Genomic DNA, 7,564 nt, shown 5'->3' on the forward strand with positions numbered 1-7,564 from the left:
CATCTTTAAACAAGAGGGACCCCATTGAAACGTTAAGAACTTCTAAATCATTATCTGTTCCTTTTCCTACCTGATTTTTAGCAAGTTCAGGAGAACATAAATAAAGTAAATTGAAAATAAATTTTATATTTGATTCATGGCCACGATGGCATTATCCTTGTCTTTGATGGATGGTTAAGGAAGATCTAAGAAGAGATAACCTAGGTAGAGAAAAGTTTAGATTCTGCAACTGGATCAAAATATTATAACATGAGTATAAAATGGGTCAGAGAGGAGGAAAAGGGGAAAAGAAAAGCCCTGAATTCAATTCAAATTCCAGTCTGAGCCATCTGGGTGATTTCCTTTCTCCTTGCTGAAAGAATTATTGTGGGCTGTGTTGTTGTTATCCTAAGTGCTCTGAACCCCAGGGAGACCTGTATTCCTCATCCTGCGTGGTCTCACCTGTTGGAGCACAGTAATCTATTTTAAGCATCAAGCCACATTGAAAAACTGAGAAATTAAAATGTCATGCAGAAGGCCTGGGCAAGGGCTTCTTTTGTTGCTCAATGGTAAAGAATCAGTCTGCCAATGCAGGAGTCATGGGTTTGATCTCTGACCTGGGAAGATCTAACTTGCTGTGGATCAGCTTAGTGGGTGCTCCACAACTATTGAGCTCATGGTGGAGTCCACACGCTGCAACTGTCGAGGCCCGAGCACCCTAGAGCTGGTGCTTAACAACAGGAGAAGGACCACAATGAGAAGCCTGAGCACCGCAACTAGAGAGGAGCCTCCACTTGCTGCACCCAGGGAAAAAGCCGCTCAGCCATGAAATCCCAGCACGGCCAACAATGAATGATTGAACAACTCAGGTTCAAGGAGATCAGTTGACTTAACCAAGGCCATTCTTATAGTGCATGAAAAAAGAATACATAGAGGATATAGAGGTGGGCTACTTCAGGCTTTTCTCATGGTTTCTTCCGTGTATTGTTTCCATAAAGTGATGCTTCAACTCAGCATTCTATTATCCTATGGGCTTCCCACTAATGACCATTGGCTATAACCTCAAAAAAATAGGAAGCCAAAATGCATTATTGTGTACTCCTATTGCAATGTACAATGTTTAATCTCTTTAAGATGAAAGGATTTATGAAGACACAGGAAACACTGTTACAGTGTGAAAAAAGAAATATTACAGTCTGTTTTGACAGGTAAATACTCAGTGCCCACTTCTGCCAGTCACTAGAATAGGGAACACGGATTAAACTTTTATTTTGCTCCTATGTAAAAGGAAATAATGATGTTTAGCTTGCAGGCTTGTTAAAGACAATATGTAAGGCACAAATGCCAATAATTAGTGTGCACTTACTAGGAACTCAATAAGACTCTGTTAAATGTTTGCACGCATTAACTCATTTAATCCTCACAGCAATTTACAAGGTAGGTGTTACTATTATTACTCCTATTTCACAGGTGAAGAAAAGTAACTTTCCTAGGGTCAGAGCACTTGCAGAGTGTGCACTAAGGCTTAAGCTGTAATCCCAAAGTGCACAGCACGTGGCCTGAAACTGAGCAGCGGCTCATTCTTCTCTGCTTGTTTCATTTCACTCTCCTACATCACTTCACCAGGCCTGTACCCACCTGGTGAACTCAGGTAAACTTCACTGAAGTTAAAATTACTGGAAAGTTATTCTGGAATTTTCTCTGCTATTGGTTATGGGAATTTGAGTTTCTAAGCTGTGGTTTTCTCACCCATATATTGATGGATTCCTATGGAGCCTTGTAATATTATAGCTTCAAATCGGATCCTTTGCTCTGGTCTCTATTTCACTATTGTTTCCTTAGCCACGGCATGCACCTAAAAATCGTATACTCTCCTAGGGACTAGTTTATTTTTTCCTGTGTCCCCTTTTTGAAGACATGTTTACCAAATTTCTCTTCTCTTCTCTAGCGGAATCCAGAGTCTGTCCCCGGCTAATGAAAGCGACGTGAGGGTCATAGAGTTCATCTTCAGAGGTTTGAATTTCAGCCCTCAATTGCAGGTCTGCCTTTTCCTGCTCTTTCTGAGTTTCTACCTCATCAACCTAACAGGATACTTGGGTGTGATTATTCTGATACACGTGGATTCCCGCCTTTGCACCCCATGTACTTTTTCCTCAGTCACTTGTCTTTTGTGGACATGTGCTTCTCTTTGGTCGTGAGCCCCAAGATGCTCTCTGACTTTCTGGGGCTGTGCTTTGCGACAGGGGTGCTTTGGGTTCTTCGTCCCAGCAGAGTGTTTTCTCTGGCGTCCGTGGCCTATGGCCGCTCTGGCGCCATTTGAAACCCACTGTGGTATTACGTCACCATGTCCCAGAGACTCTGAGTCCAGCTGGTGGTGGGTCCCTATATCACTGGGTTCGTGAACCCCATGACGCACACATGATGCTTTTGGCCTTCCTTTCTGCAGCTCCATGTCATCCCTCGCTTCTTCTGTGACTTGCCCCTTCTGCTTTCCCTTGTGTGCCGACACCAGTCTCAGCAAGTGGGTGGTTTTTGTTGTGGCTGGAGCTATGGTCGTCTTCAGTGGCCTGACTGTCCTGGGCTCCTCCACAGACATCCTCATCCCCACCCTGAAGATCTGCTCTGCTGATGGGAGACGTGAAACCTCGTCTACCTGCTCTGCGCACCAGACAGCCGTATCTATCTTGTATGGCCCTCTTCTCTTTATTTATGTCCAGCCTAGTGCCTGTGTCTCCCTGGGTCTTGACAAAGTGGTGTCTGTGGTTTATACTGCAGGCATCCCCATGTTGAACCCACTTACCTATAGCTTGAGGAATAAGGAGGTCAAAGATACCATCCATAGGGCCGTGTTGAAAAGGATGTTTTCTAGGGCATAAATTCTTATCTAGAATGGAAATTGGAGGAAAAAGCTAAAAATGACAGACTGTGTGGATTCCTAAGGTTCCAGGCCTCTTGCAAGTATTTGGGGATGCAGTGGTACCTCTTTATCCATTCATCCATCCAATTATTCATTCATCTTGTCAATCAACGTGGATTCCTTAAGCCTTGATCTCTTCTGTATAATAAGCCAAAGTTATAGTTCAAACCCACAGCCCATTTAATCTGGTTCCTTTCAGCCACCTCATAGTCCAATCATTTTCAGAAAAAGCTTATTATTTAATATTAACTACTATTTAAAATAAAAATTCTGTATATCTATTTTCTTTTTCTGCTGATTCCTTGGAATTTGACTTTTAAAATGCCAGTGTTTGCACAAGGTTTTGCACTCACATTTAGCTCCCATCGATAGGAATTGGTACAATAAATGATGTGGGATTTTACGTTCAACCTCATAAATGGAATGAAATCCCTGGCTGTACACACCACTTTTTGGAATGGCCTTGATAAAAGGAGCTATGTGTATCTTAGGAACTAAAGATCTATTTGTGTTCAACCCTGACAAACGGAGTGGTCCACAGAGCCTGTTTATAGTAACACAGGCCCTTGGGATTATCGCTAATGAATTTCATGCTTGAAAGACCTTCTGATGGAATGGAGGAAAATTATATGTGTTTGTGTGAGAGAGAGAAAATGTACAGCATCTGTCTTTTTCTGTCTAACTTATCTCACTAAGCATTAAACCTTCCAGGTCCATCCATGTTGTTACAAATGGCAAATTTTCATTTTTTTTAATGGTTGAGTAAAACCACAGTGAGTTATCACCTCACACCTGTTAGAATGGAAAATTAAAAAAGAGAAGTAATAACAAGTGTTGGTGAAATGTGAGGAAAAGGGAACCGTTTGTGCACATGGGTGGGGATGTAAATTAAAGCAACCACTATGAAAAACAATATGGAGGTTCCTCAAAAGATTAAAAATGGGACTACCATACAATATGACAACTCCACTCCTGGGTATCTATCCTAAGACAACAAAAACACTTATTTGAAAATACATACGTACCCTAATGTTCATAGAAGTGTTATTTACATAGCCTAGATATGGAAGCAACCTAATTGTTCATAAATAGTTAAATGAGTAAAGAAGATATGGTACATATATTTAACGGATATTTTGTGGGGGTTTGGTTTGAAAATCACGATGGGTAAACATAAGCATAACATAATACCAGTAAAGACACATGGGGGTAGCGGTGCATTTTTTAAGCTTAAAATAACTGTGGGAAAAAACCTGATAGATTTGACCATATATTGACATGAGTTTGAGCCAATTCCAGGAGATAGTTCCAAAGAGTTGGACACGATTTAGTGACTGAACAACAACAATGGGAATATTAATAAAATCAGTTTGGTAGGATGGAATAGAATAGAATTGTTTAAAGGGATAGAATAGAATAAAGAAGGAATAAAGTTTAACAGTTCAATTCAGTTCAGTCACTCAGTCATGTCCAACTCTTTGCGACCCCATGGACTGCAGTATGCCAGGCTTCCTTGTCTATCACCAACTCCTGGAGTTTACTCAAACTCATGTCCATTGAGTTGGTGATGCCATCCAACCATCTCATCCTCTGTTGCCTCCTTATCCCCCTGCCCTCAATTTTCCCCAGCATCAGGGTCTTTTCTAGTAAGTCAGTGCCGGGAGCCGGTGAGAGGCACTCCACTCATGACAAAGGTCATGAGGAAGGAGGCTCGGCATATGCAAAGGCAGGATCGAGCCTCAGGAGTCCCCCTGGATATTCTCGAGCATCTCCCCAAAAACCAGAGTCTGCCTACTTTATTGCTTTGTGCTCTCACCTCTGACATTACTGGGGGCTGTCCCCCACCACCATCTTGCTCTCTCTGACAAAAAGTTAACTTACAGCTCCAATTAATAAAGTTCCTGGGCATTAGGAGTGTTTAAATCCAAACCCCACAGATAGCTCTCTAACTTGCCTGACAAGTCTACCCGGACTCCTACAGCTATGCATATGATTATTTACAGTCTCCCAGCCTTGAGGGGCACGGGAAGCTTAAGATATTCAAATAGCTTAGATCCTCTCAAAGAGTTAGAAACTGTCAGAATAAAACTAGTAAAAGATTTCATTGATGAGCCAATGCTTGCTGCCAAGTTTCCACATCCCCTGTGTTGTATCCTTGAATGTGTATTAATTAATATAGTTGGTATGTAGAAAAAATAAGTAGTGGCCTTGGTGTTAGCAACTTTAGACCCTTAAGGTAATAAATTATTTCCTTTGTTGTAAACCCACTGTATATCTGCCCTATAGGAATGTAACTTTATCTAACACCTTCGGAGGATGGCGTCAAACCTTAAAATAATTACTCTTAGAGAAAATAAGTCTTACGGTTGATAAACCTTTGTCAAGAGTCATAAAATGTTAATAGGCCTTCTGGCCAGAAGATGATGTAAATCACCTAAACCATTTGTATACAATAAATTTGCAGGAAAGAAACCCTGTTTTTTGATAAGGATCAAAGACTGCTAACTTTGCATGATTTCACATCCCCTATTATCCTCTATGTGTAACTTAGGGTATAAAACCCCCTGTTGAAAATAAAGCTATGGGCCTTGCTCACCAAAGCTTAGTCTCCCCATGTCATTCTTTCTTTTCACATTCCGGCTGAAGTTTCCATCTGGAGCGTGGAGGTCCTCTGCGACCATTTATTTGCCTGGGCTTCTAAGATCCACTCGAGAAGGTGTCTAAGGTGGGGCACCTTCTGCTATTCGAGAGGGCGCCTGCAGCCTCCGTGGTCAGAGCTAATCTGGTGTCACAGGTTATATTGATTTTCCGCGTAAACCAAGCTACTCAGCCTCTTTTCTCCACTGAATTTTCCTACTGAGCTATCCTCATTCCTCTTTATATCTCTAATTAATATTTAAATAAGTTGCCGATGCCGTCTCTCCTTCGAATACCCTGGATCAGCCAGGGCTGGACCCCGGCAAGTCAGTTCTTCACATCAGGTGGCCAAAGTATTGGAGCTTCAGTATCAATTTTTCCAATGAATATTTGGGGTTGATTTCCTTTAGGACTGACTTGTTTGATCTCCTTGCAGTCTAAGGGACTCTCAAGAGTCTTCTCCAGCATCACAGTTCAAAAGCATAAATTCTGCAGTGCTCAGCCTTCTTTATGGACCAACTTTCACATCTGTACATGACTACTGAAAAAACCATAGCCTTGACTATATGGACATTTGTAGACAAAGTGATGTTTCTGCTTTTTAATATGCTGTCTAGGTTTATCATAGCTTTTCTTCCAGGGAGCAAGCCTCTTTTATTTATTTATTTATTTTTTTAAATTTTATTTTATTTTTAAACTTTACATAATTGTATTAGTTTTGCCAAATATCAAAATGAATCCATCATAGGTATACATGTGCTCCCCATCCTGAACCCTCCTCCCTCCTCCCTCCCCATACCATCCCTCTGGGTCGTCCCAGTGCACCAACCCCAAGCATCCAGTATCGTGCATCGAACCTGGACTGGCATCTCGTTTCATACATGATATTTTACATGTTTCAATGCCATTCTCCCAAATCTTCCCACCTTCTCCCTCTCCCACAGAGTCCATAAGACTGTTCCATACATCAGTGTCTCTTTTGCTGTCTCGAACATAGGGTTATTGTTATCATCTTTCTAAATTCCATATATATGCATTAGTATACTGTATTGGTGTTTTTCCTTCTGGCTTACTTCACTCTGTATAATAGGCTCCAGTTTCATCCACCTCATTAGAACTGATTCAAATGAATTCTTTTTAATGGCTGAGTAATACTCCATTGTGTATATGTACCACTGCTTTCTTATCCATTCATCTGCTGATGGACATCTAGGTTGCTTCCATGTCCTGGCTATTATAAACAGTGCTGCGATGAACATTGGGGTACACGTGTCTCTTTCCCTTCTGGTTTCCTCAGTGTGTATGCCCAGCAGTGGGATTGCTGGATCATAAGAAAGTTCTATTTCCAGTTTTTTTAAGGAATCTCCACACTGTTCTCCATAGTGGCTGTACTAGTTTGCATTCCCACCAACAGTGTAAGAGGGTTCCCTTTTCTCCACACCCTCTCCAACATTTATTATTTGTAGACTTTTGGATCGCAGCCATTCTGACTGGTGTGAAATGGTACTTCTTTGTGGTCTTGATTTGCATTTCTCTGATAATGAGTGATGTTGAGCATCTTTTCATGTGTTTGTTAGCCATCTGTATGTCTTCTTTGGAGAAATGTCTATTTAGTTCTTTGGCCCATTTTTTGATTGGGTCATTTATTTTTCTGGAGTTGAGCTGTAGGAGTTGCTTGTATATTTTTGAGATGAGTTGTTTGTCAGTTGCTTCATTTGCTATTATTTTCTCCCATTCTGAAGGCTGTCTTTTCACCTTGCTAATAGTTTCCTTTGATGTGCAGAAGCTTTTAAGGTTAATTAGATCCCATTTGTTTATTCTTGCTTTTGTTTCCGATATTCTGGGAGGTGGGTCATAGAGGATCCTGCTGTGATGTATGTCGGAGAGTGTTTTGCCTATGTTCTCCTCTAGGAGTTTTATAGTTTCTGGTCTTATGTTTAGATCTTTAATCCATTTTGAGTTTATTTTTGTGTATGGTGTTAGAAAGTGTTCTAGTTTCATTCTTTTACAAGTGGTTGACCAGTTTTCCCA

At 41.0% G+C, this 7,564-nt stretch overlaps 1 pseudogene; it reads left to right on the forward strand.

Annotated features, from left to right (window-relative positions):
• The first annotated feature begins 655 nt into the window (after positions 1-655).
• LOC104999480 lies at positions 656-3,090 on the forward strand (annotated as a pseudogene).
• Positions 3,091-7,564: the final 4,474 nt, after the last annotated feature.

Source organism: Bison bison, unplaced genomic scaffold, assembly GCF_000754665.1.
Source record: "Bison bison bison isolate TAMUID 2011002044 unplaced genomic scaffold, Bison_UMD1.0 scf7180017853671, whole genome shotgun sequence".
NCBI classification, from domain to species: Eukaryota; Metazoa; Chordata; class Mammalia; order Artiodactyla; family Bovidae; genus Bison; species Bison bison.